Below are 11,065 nucleotides of genomic sequence, written 5' to 3' on the forward strand. Positions count from 1 at the left end.
AATCAGCTGGTGACGGGCAAGCCAGGGCCCTGTCTCCCTGGCATTCATCCTGTCTCACCGTATCACCCATCTGCCCTCTGAGCTTAGCCCAGGATCCCATGAAAGAGACAGGGAGGATGCCTGGCATTGGTGGTGCACACCTTTAATCCCAGCACTCGGAAGGCAGAAGCAGGGGGATCTCTGTGAGTTTGAGGCCAGCCTGGTCTACAGAGTGAGTGCCAGGATAGGCTCCAAAGCTACACAGAGAAACCCTGTCTTGAAAAACCAAGGGGGGGCAGGGGAGGGAGGGGGCCCAGCCCCTTGCAAGGCAGGGAGGACACGTGATCCAAAGAGAAACAGCAGGCTCTGGATTCTGGGCAAATGTAAGAGATTAAGAGGGACCTGGGCTTGAGTCTCAGCCTGATGCATCCCTGGAGCTAGCTTCTTTCTTTCTTTCTTTCTTTCCTTTCTTTCTTTCTTTCTTTCTTTCTTTCTTTCTTTCTTTCCTTCCTTCCTTCCTTCCATCCTGCCTTCCTTCCCTTCCTTTTTCCCTTCCTTCCTTTTTTCCCTTTCCTTCCTTCTCTCCCTTCCATCCCTCTTTCCTCTCTGCCCTTTTCTTTCCATCCTCCTCTGCCTCCCTCCTTCCCTCCTTGCCTCTTTCTCTTTCTCCTTCATTTTTCTTTTGGAGATTTTGTCTTGTTGTGCTGCCCAGGCTCGTCTTAAATTCCTAGGCTTAAGTATGTCTCCCTCTCAGCTCCTGAGTAAGCTTGTGCCCCTGCCAGGCTCATGGAGTTTGAGAGGCCAAAACGCCACTTTCAAGTGGGGATCTCAGGAGACACCCAGTTATAGATGGCTGTAAGCTAACATGTGGGTGCTGGGAATCAAACCCAAGTTCCTGCTGGCTATGATGGGGGAGGAGGCAGCCATAGATGGGAAGGGAAGGGTGATGGTCAGATCTGCCTAGTCTGGGCATCCTCACCCCACCCCACACACGTACACTTCTGGTAGGTCATAGTCATAGTTGGTCCACCCCAACATCCACCCCATCTGTGATCTGCTGGAGCATGATGGTGGGACAGGGGGTGGGGTGGGGTGGGGTGGAGTGGGGTGGTGGTGTCCTGCATACCCAGGGCTGCAGGATCTCCATGACGCAGGGCAGCAAGGATGTCCAGAAAAAGTCCCAGTGGTATGTGTAGCAGAGACCAGGGCGCTCAAACCAGACCAGTGATTGTTTGCAATTAATAGCTGCATGTAAAGATGCATGGATAAAGGGGTTTACTTTGTGATTCACTGTGTCACACGACGGCTTCCATGATGAGATTTTCCCTTTCTTCCTCCCGCCCCCCCCATCTCTTAAATTTCATTTTGTTTTGTTTTTTGGTGAGGGGAATTACAGGGGCAGAGGGCAGATTCTCGGGCACAAGAGATGGGTGGGATCAGAATGCATGAAAGATACAAAGAATAAATAAAAAGAAAGTTAAGAAAAGAAAAGAAAATGCCCTACAGGCTTGCTTGCTTACAGCTGGATCTTAAGGAGGCATCTTCTCTACTGAGGTTCCCGCCTCTCAGATGACTGTAGCTTGTATCAAGTTGACGTAAAACTAGCCAGCACATGTGGCAAGTGCTTAACCCACTGAGCCATCTCCCCAGCCCACATCCTGTCTACTGTAAACCATCTTTAGATGACTTATTATATCTAATGCAATGTCAACGCTCTAGAAAGCCATTCTTCAAAAAAAAATTGTGAATCTTTTGTCCACATGTATGCTTGTGCACCGTGTGCATATGGTGCCTGCAGAGGCCAGAAGAGTGTGTTGGATTTCCTGGAACTACGATTGAGTGACAGTTGTGAGCCACCACGTGGATGCTGGGAATCAAGCCTAGGTCTCCTGCAGGAGCAGCCAGTGCTCTTAACCAGTTAGACAGCTCTCCAGCCTGCAAATCATCCATCTGCTACATTGTTTATGGGAAAGTGACAAGAAGAAAGCCAGTGGCCAGTACTCAATCGTTTCGCTCTCCTAGAGTATTCTGTATGTGCACCTGGTTGACTCTGCAGATCTAGACGCTCAGGTGTAGATGACTGACTGAACTGAACGCTCTGAATTAAAGTGAGCATGTAATGAGAGCTTCGTGTGGGGATGAGGCTCACCACCTGCCTCCTGTCCTCTCGGGCTGTTGATTCTTTCAGTGGTTAAGTTATATTTCTGTCATGCATATCTGACCTGAGGGATAAAAGTGATCAGTTTCCTTTGTGCTCCTCCCAAGCAATGGCAAGGGTCTTAAAAGCTTCGGCTCCAATTACCCTCCTCCCATGTGTATACTTTGTCATCTAACACCATGATTCAATCTGATTTTACCATTGTAAATTATTTAGTATCACTGTTGATAAAAAAAATCAATGACTTTTTATACTTAAACATTGTTGACTGTTTCTGTAGACTATGGCAGGCTGTATTTTCCCAAGACAGGGATGGATGCATGCAGTATGTCCTTGGTACTATCCATCAAGACAGAGTCTAATTCTTCTCCAGCATCTGGGCTAACCATGGTGACTTGTGTGAGTCAGCGGATGTGGTGGAAGGGGCACTGTGTCAGTTCTGAGGTGGTGTGGCTGTCCCTGATTTCTTAGAACTCTAGTTTTGGACACTCCCATGCACAAGCCACTTGTCAACAGTCTCCGTTAAGCATGGTCTCTCAGATCCAAGCTCAGGTGCTAGACATGTGGCTGAAGAAGCCTCCATATGCTTCCAGCCCCTGGCAACTCAAGAGTCTGAACATCAGAAAACAAAATTCAGCCTCCCCTGCCATAGCTTGTGAGACTTCCTGAGCCACAGAATCTAAGATTATAATAAGATGGCCGAATGCCAAGAATGATGGAACATACCTGTAATCCCTGTACTTGGGAGGCAGAGTCAGGAGGATCAGGAGTTCAAAGTTGTTTTCAGCTATATAGCATGTTTGAGGGCCAGCCTGGGCTACATGAGACCTGTCTCAGAAAACCAAAACCTCAAGTAATAATTAAAGTAGCAATGATACATTTAATTCATTTAACTAAAAAATAGAATTGTTGGTCTTTTACTTGATTAACTTTGGGGTTATTTGTGACAGGAAAAGATAATTGGGGGCATGCAACATTGGCACATGTTTTCTGAGTTCGTTTTCCTTCTTATCAGTACCATCAGCCATAGCAATTCTTTTTATTGAGAATCTTCAATGATAGACCTTGTTTTTGTCTGCAGGTAGCCTTTTTTCCCCCCTTACTTTTTTTATTTGTCTTTGTATTTTGAGATAGGTCTTTGTATGTAGCCCAGGCTGGCCTTGAACTCACCATCCTATTGCTTTAGTCTCCTGTTTGAGAATTACAAGAATATACTGTGGCCAGCCTTCCTAATTTTTTTAACTTAAAAAATATATTTTTTAAAAATTTTTGAGACAGGGTCTTATGTAGCCTAGGACTAGCCTCAAACTCACTGTGTAGCCAGGGATGATGTTGAACTCCTTGTGTGTGGGGTCTCTGCAGATGCTAAGGTTGGTAGAGAACCCATCTGAGAAGCAAGAAGGAAATTCAGTTCAGCTGGTGCTGGTTCAAATTTCTAGAGTCTGACACCAGGAAGTTTATTTTAGCCTTAACACACACACACACACACATTTGGATGTGGTGGTGCTCACTTTTAATCTCAGCACTTGGGAGGCAAAGGCCGTAGGAACTCTGTCAGTTTGAGGCTAGCCTGATCTACATAGTGAGTCCCAGGACAGCCAAGGCTATGTAGCGAAAGTCTGTCTAAAAACAAACAAGCAAACAAAATTGTATTTAGTGTTGTGTGGCCTCTAGTAATATGCAAGGTTGTTTCCAATAAATCTATTTCTTGCCCAGGCTGTAGTTTGATCCCTACCTGTCCCCCACTGGTTCATGTGCTAAAGACTTGCTTCCAGGGTGACACTGTTAGGAGGTTCTCATGCATCTAAACATTGGGCCTATTGGGTGTCTTTAGACCACTCCTAGCTCTGCTATGGTGGGTGTGGCATCTAAGGATTCATGGCTGAGGCAATGGAGGCAATGGCCACCCTTGACGATGGGCAAATGTCATCAGTTCTTTTGGTTCATGAAGTGACCGAAGCATGGAAAGTACTAGAAGGCTGGCAAAGAAGGTGGAGGTAGTCTGGCCCTTCTAAGACTGTTTAGCTCTCACTGCTACCTAGACGGATTGTTTTCAATTTAGTTTGTATGAAAGATAAATGAGTATTAAAAAAAAATCTCATTCTTTCAGCTTATTCTATGCAAGCAATCCCAACAGATAGGAATGCAGCCCCATGTATGACGATGTCTGTGACTTGGCACATGCTTTCTCTTCTTCCCAGAATACCTCTTTTGTTTCCTCTTGTTGAGACCCTAAGTCTCCTTCAGGACTTGACTTTGATACCTGTTCCACCCCTAAACTTTCACCACCTGTCTTAGTTACTGATCTATTGCTGTGAAGAGACACCGTGACCAAGGCAACTTATAAAGACAGCATTTGGGGGGGGGCGCTTGCTTACAGTTTCAGGGGATGAGTCCATGACCTACCTGGTGGGGAGCGTGGATTCAGGTAGGTGTGGTGCTGGAGCAATAGCTGAGAGCTCACACTACAAGTCAGAGGCAGAAGGAAAGAGAGAAAGGTAGCGGGAATGATGCGGGATTTTTTTTCAACATGGCCACACATTCTCCAACTAGGCCACACCTCCTAATCCTTCCCAAAACAGTTTTACCAACTAGGGACCAAGCATTCAAATATATGAACCAATGGGGGCATTCTCATTCAAACCACCACACGGCCCATTCCCTAGACATAACAACCCTCATGGCACTCCGTTTGACCATTTCATAGTACTTACCGAAATACCAAGGTTTACCGAGTGGGCAATGGACAATAACTGTGTTTTCCTTAATCTCTGGCTACTCAGAATTAGTACAATGCTTGGCACACAGTAAGTGCCTAACAAATCTCTCTTTGTGTCTCTGTCTCTTCTCTCTCTCTCTGGGGTGGTGGGAAGGGGAGCACCTGAATGGCCTCACTAAGAGCGGGCTACTTTTTAAAAGAAATATTTTTTAAAAAAATTTTACACATACGAATGTTTTGCCTTCATGCATATCTTTGTACTGTGTGCATGCTTGGTACCTAGGGAGTCCAGATGAGGGTCCTGGGTCTCCTGGAACTGGAGTTATAGGTGGTAGTGAGCCTCCTAAAGTTGCTGAGAACCTAACTCAGGTTCTCTGCAAAAGCATTAAGTCCTCCTCACTGCTGAGCCATTCTCCAGCCCTGCGGCTGGCTACTTTGTCAGCATGCATTGGTCTACCACTCCTGGCCCCTACTGCCAGTAACAGCTGACTGACACATGCTTGGGAACTTTTGCTATTGACCTGGAGGACTCAGTGGACCCTCAGAGTTGTTAGAATGCTTATGGAACAAGCTGAGTTAGTGACTGAGACCCAGTGCCTGGGAACCTTTGGAGCCTTGGTGATACAGTCCTGTGTGACCCTTTCCCACAGTCCCTCTTGTCTCCACCAGGGGGCAGTGCTGACCAAGCTGTTCTTATGCTCTCCTGAGCTCATTCAGAAGTTTCAGGATGGAAGGGATGTAAATTAAGGTAGATTTAGATTATGTGCCCTTTGGGAATCCAAGTAATAGCACTTTCTGTTTGTGCACACAGATGTATAACAGACACTCCAGTTCTTCCAGATACTTCTTGTACCTAAACTTTATATGAACGTGTGTGTGTGTGTGTGTGTGTGTGTGTGTGTGTGTGTGTGTGTAGCACTGTATGCACCTGCAGGCATGTGTGAGTGAATATTCTGGATCTTTCCTGACATCTACCTCACAGTCTTGAGGTAATAAACTGTTTTAAACAATACTACAGTGGTCCCTTGGTCTCTATGGAGACTAGTTCTAGGATTCAAGTGTATGTCACCATCATCAACAATGACCGCCACTTACAGCTTGTTTTTCTTTTTGAAACAACATCTCCTGTAGCCCAGGCTGGCCTCAAACTTGTTATGTAGCTCAGGATTGCCTTGGACACAGCCTCCTGAATCACTGACCGAGGGCTAGGTTCACAAGTACATACCACCATGTCTGTGTTTTGCATTGCTAGGGGTAGAACCAAGGGCTTTGTGCATGTTGGCCAAGCACTTCACTAAAGGAGCCATATGCCTAGCCCTAGTTCTTAAATTTAACCTATGTGTGTTAATGTGTAACCTATGTATGTATCCAGGGGGAGAAAGGTAAACTTTAAACCATCTGTAAGTGCTTTGGAATTCCCAAAGCTATGTAAATGCTATGCAAATAGTTGTTAGACTGTATTGTTTAGGGAACAATGACAGGTCTGTGTGTATTCTCTGAAGGCGAGATTCCTCCCTCTTTATGAGACAAGGCCAGGTGGCCTTGAATTCATGATTCTCCTGCCTCTACCCAGGCATACACTGCCCCATGCCAAGGCTGCAGATGGGCAACTTGTGTGTGTGTGTGTGTGTGTGGTGGGGTGTTGTTACAGTGCACATGTGACATTCAGATGATAACCTGTAAGAATTGGTTCTCTTCTTTGACTGTGTGAATCCCGGGATTGGATTCAAGTCATCAAGCATGGTCGCAAACACCTTTACCTTCCTAATCTCTTGGTAGGTCACCAGATGGGCAAAGAGGTATTATACCACCCTGTTTGCACCTGACAAATCCTTGCTAGCCACTTGTGTACCCGTGGTCTGGGTTGTTTAATGAGCTAACATTCTGGACTGCAGCCCCCCCCCCATTATCTTATGTGATGACGCAGGGGTCCTAGGACGCTGATGGCTGGGCTCAATGGAGCTGGGCTGCCCATCAGTGTCCCAGTTCACACAGGGCTCCGGCCTCTGCTGGACCACACGCTGGCCTGGGCCCCCAAGCAGTCTGCAGCTTGCTCACCAGTCCAACTCCTCAGAGAAGGAGGCATCTATGAGGTGGTCCACACAAGAGCAACGATGGGGACTGGACAAGTTGAGGGCTGACTGCCACCAGGAGGCTCCAGGAGGTGACAAATTGGCCCTGGGTCGGGAAGCATCAGCGAGCTTCAGGGTGAGTGGAAGAGGTGTAGAGACCTCAGAAGGTGCTCTGGCAATTTGCTGGCCCCTTCCTGGGCTTGTAGGTTCTCGGGGCCTCGATGCTTCCTGCAATACTGACTATAGCCAGCAGAGGCCGCCCCAGTCCCTGCCGCAGTTTTTTAGGATGACCTGTATTACCCTGTAGAACAGAGCCTGTCCTGCCTCGGGAGCACGCCTTCCCAGGCACCAGCTTTGCTGGGATGATGGCACATAGGGCATCATGGGAGGCCTCCAGGGGGCACTCAAGTGGCCTGTCAGTTGCTATTTGCAGAACTCCTACTATGTATCAGTTCAGTCGGCTAAATACTGACAAAGAGCACAGCAACATGGCCGTGAGGGCAGAAGCTTTTTTTTTTTTTTTTTTTTTTTTTTTCAGGGGTCGGGGTGGGGCTGTCCTCAAACTTGCTATGTGTTGAAGGATGACTTTGAACTCAGTTTTTTTTTTAATCAATTTGTGTGCACACATACAATGTATATTATGGGTGTGTAGGTCAGAGGGCAACTTTTGTACTTGGTCCTCTCCTTCTCCCTTTGTGTGGGTTCTGGCGATTGAGCTCGGGTTGCCAGGATCATGTGGCCAGCCAGCACCTTTACCCACTGAGCCATCTAACAGGAACTGTTTATGTGCCTTGTGCCTCAGTTTCTCCTTCTGTGAAATGGGAGTGGTTCTAGATAGACAGACCCTTTCTGAAGACTTCCCCCCGAAGGACCGTCAGGTTAGAACAGTATTGGACTTATATCAGCAATGGCTAGGAGAGTAGTCTCTGTCCTTCCCTTCACAGGGGCTATGTCTAGGAGTTGCACTATATAAGACAGAACAACAGGAGGAGGGTCATGCATTTCTCATTAGTATATAGTCACTGTACAAGGCAATGACTTCATTATGCCATTTTCACACACATTTGTAATGTGCTTTGATCATATTTAACTCCTATCGCCTTCTCTTGTTTTCTTTCCCCCACTGATCCCCTTCCTCTTTCCAAAGAGTTCCTTGTAGCGAGCCTGGTGGCTCACACCTGTGATTCCAGAACTTTGGAGACTGAGACAGGAAGATTGCTTTGAATTCCAATCCAGCTTGGGATAAGAACTGGAATCTGTCTCAAGTCAACCAACCTCTACCCACAAAGGGTCCCTTGTATTTTCAAGTGTTCCTTCCTTCGCCACTCCCAGGGATTGAACCCAGAACCTCACGAATTCTGGGTAAGCACTGTATCACTGAGCTACATCTCCTAGCAGTATGTGCCTTACTTTTTAAAAATTTGCATCCTGTATAGGAGAGAAAAGCGATGACATTCATTTTTGGGAGCCTGGCTTATCTCATTTAACACGCTCTCCAGTTCTGACCATTTCCCTGCAAATGACATAACTCCATTCTTTATGGCTGAATAAAACCACACTGCCCGTGCTCCCCTTTCCCGCCTCTGTTGATGGCGCCTCAGCTGACTGCACAACCCGGCTGGTGCAAACAGTTCTCGGGCACCTCTGTGGTAAAGCACAAGAATTTAGTATGGATGTAAAGTTTTATGATACCTGGAGCCTTCCAGAAATAAAAACCCAGATGGAGGAGGGGCACCCAAGGATCCACCCCAAGCTGAGGGGTTCTTGGTAATTACTGTTTACTGAGGGAGGGGGAGTCATCTTTGCTCAGGGTGTAACCATTAGAAAGTTGCCTGCGATCCATTCAGTAACCCCACACACATGCATGCATCTACAGGCAAGCTTGATTAAACTCAGTGGGTAATAAAAAAAAAAAGGGATGGAAGTTGGAGAGGGACTTGCTAGGAAGAAGAAAGGGTCCAGATGGGGTGGGAGGGGCCAAGAGAGGGGAGGGGTGAAATACATCATACATGGTGCTTACTGATTCTCCAGAGGACACAAGTTGGCAGGGCTCACAACTGCCTGTAAGTCCAGCTCAAAGCCGCCAAGGACACCCACATATTCAGGTGTATGTAACTACATACAGACACATACAATATACTTAATAAAAGTTAAGGTTGAGCCGGGCATTAGTGGCGCACGCCTTTAATCCCAGCACTCGGGAGGCAGAGGCAGGCAAATCTCTGTGAGTTCGAGGCCAGCCTGGTCTCCAGAGCGAGTGCCAGGATAGGCTCCAAAGCTACACAAAGAAACCCTGTCTCGAAAAACCAAAAAAAAAAAAAAAAAAAAAATTAAGGTTGAAAAGTACACTATATACATGTGTGAAACTGTCAAAGAATAAAATTTGAAAAGTATTTTAAAAGAAGGAAAATGAAGACACAGGTCTGGAATGTAGCTAAGTCGGTAGGGTGGCTTGCCTAGCAGGCATGAAGCCCTGGTGTGTGTGTATGTGTGTGTGTGTGTGTGTGTGTGTGTGTGTGTGTGTGTTTGTGTGTGTGTGTTTAAATTAAACTCATTTGCTTTTGTGGGTGTGGATATGCGCATGCCATGACACGTATGTGAAGGTCAGAGGACAACTTGCAGCAATCAGATCTCTCCATCCACCCTGGGAATGAACCTGGATGGTCAGATAGGCAACACATGTCTTTACCCAAAAAAGCCATCTCACCAGTCTCCGAGCCCCAGTTTAGACCCCCAAAATTGGAGAGTGGAGGCAGCAGGATTGGGAGTTTAAGGTTATCCTCAGCTCTGTAGTGAGTTCAAGGCAAGGCTAGGCTATATGGATGGGACCTTGTTTAAGAAAGAAAGAGAGAAAGACAGACCCAAGAAGGGGGAAGTCTATGTGTTTGTACGCTGGTTTGGAGCTGAGCCCACGAGTGACTATTATAGTGGAGAATACTCAGGCAATGAGGGGTGTGACCACATGGTGATGAGCTGGGCGGGGCCTAGCAAGAGCTGCCCATTCAGGTTCTCCCTGGCCTGATGTCAGTGGTAAGCATAGAATGAAGGGTTCATGGCTCGCTTCATGGGAGAAAGGTGGGGTACAAGCAAGCAAGGGGCCTTCCTGTTTCTGTCACTTCCCAGATGTAGGGAGCCTGTTTGGAATGAATGTACTGAACCTCATCAATGTAGTAGCTATGTTCACCAGATGTGGGTGTCTGGGCTAGCCTGCCTTTCTCACCTGCTGGCTGCTGGCCTGCACAGGCTACAGGTCCTGCCTGTGGGGCCATACCACCCTCCTACAGGTGTACAACTAACCAGTAATTTTCTATAAAGGCTAAAGTCCCAGAGCAGGCACCTTGATAAGGTCCCGCACATACCTGTGGCAGGGAATGTGGGTTATCAAGAAGGAACTCTCAGTTCCAACCCTGGGCAGCCACTCAAGGCAGCCAATGTCACAGGTAAAGTCCAGCAAGGGAGGAGCAGCCTGCACTGCCAGGAGGTGCCAGCCAGGAGCCTGAGCTTCTCAGACTGGGCCAGCCAGGGCATTGGGCCAACTGCAACTTTTATTTAGTATTCATAGGCCTCTGGCTCAAGTGATTGGGGCTTACTCTTGAGCAGTTGCCTTTGGCCTTGGCAGAAGTAATATATTTAGTGCAGAGACAAAGGGTGCTCAGCGAGGGTGTGGCATGCAAAAGAAAAGTCCAGGGGTTACAGCAATATCTGAGGCAACCAGGGCTGGACTGATGTCACCCACCTTCCTCTTGCCACTTCTTCTCACTTAGGCACCGCATGCTGACTGGAAGAGGTCCAGTACATCCTGGTTCCCTATTTTATAACTTGGACACCAGAGCTAAAGAAGAGGAAGGGATCTGCAAAAGGTAACAGAGCAGGCACAACCTGGGTCTCCAAGTCTCCAAGTCCCTCCTCACTCAAGGGCACTGCCATTTACAGGTGGCCCAGGGACTTATTCATTTTTTCCTTCCTTCCTTCCCTCCTTCCTTCCTTCCGTCCTTCCTTTCTTCCTTTATTTCTCTCTATTTTTGGTTTATTGAGACAGGGTTTCTCTGTGTAGCCTTGGCTGTCCCAAAACTCACTCTGTAGACCAGGCTGGCCTTGAACACACAGAGATCTGCCCGCTTCTGCCTCCCAAGTGCT

Source organism: Cricetulus griseus (assembly GCF_003668045.3).
Source record: "Cricetulus griseus strain 17A/GY chromosome 1 unlocalized genomic scaffold, alternate assembly CriGri-PICRH-1.0 chr1_1, whole genome shotgun sequence".
In the NCBI taxonomy this organism is placed as follows: Eukaryota; Metazoa; Chordata; class Mammalia; order Rodentia; family Cricetidae; genus Cricetulus; species Cricetulus griseus.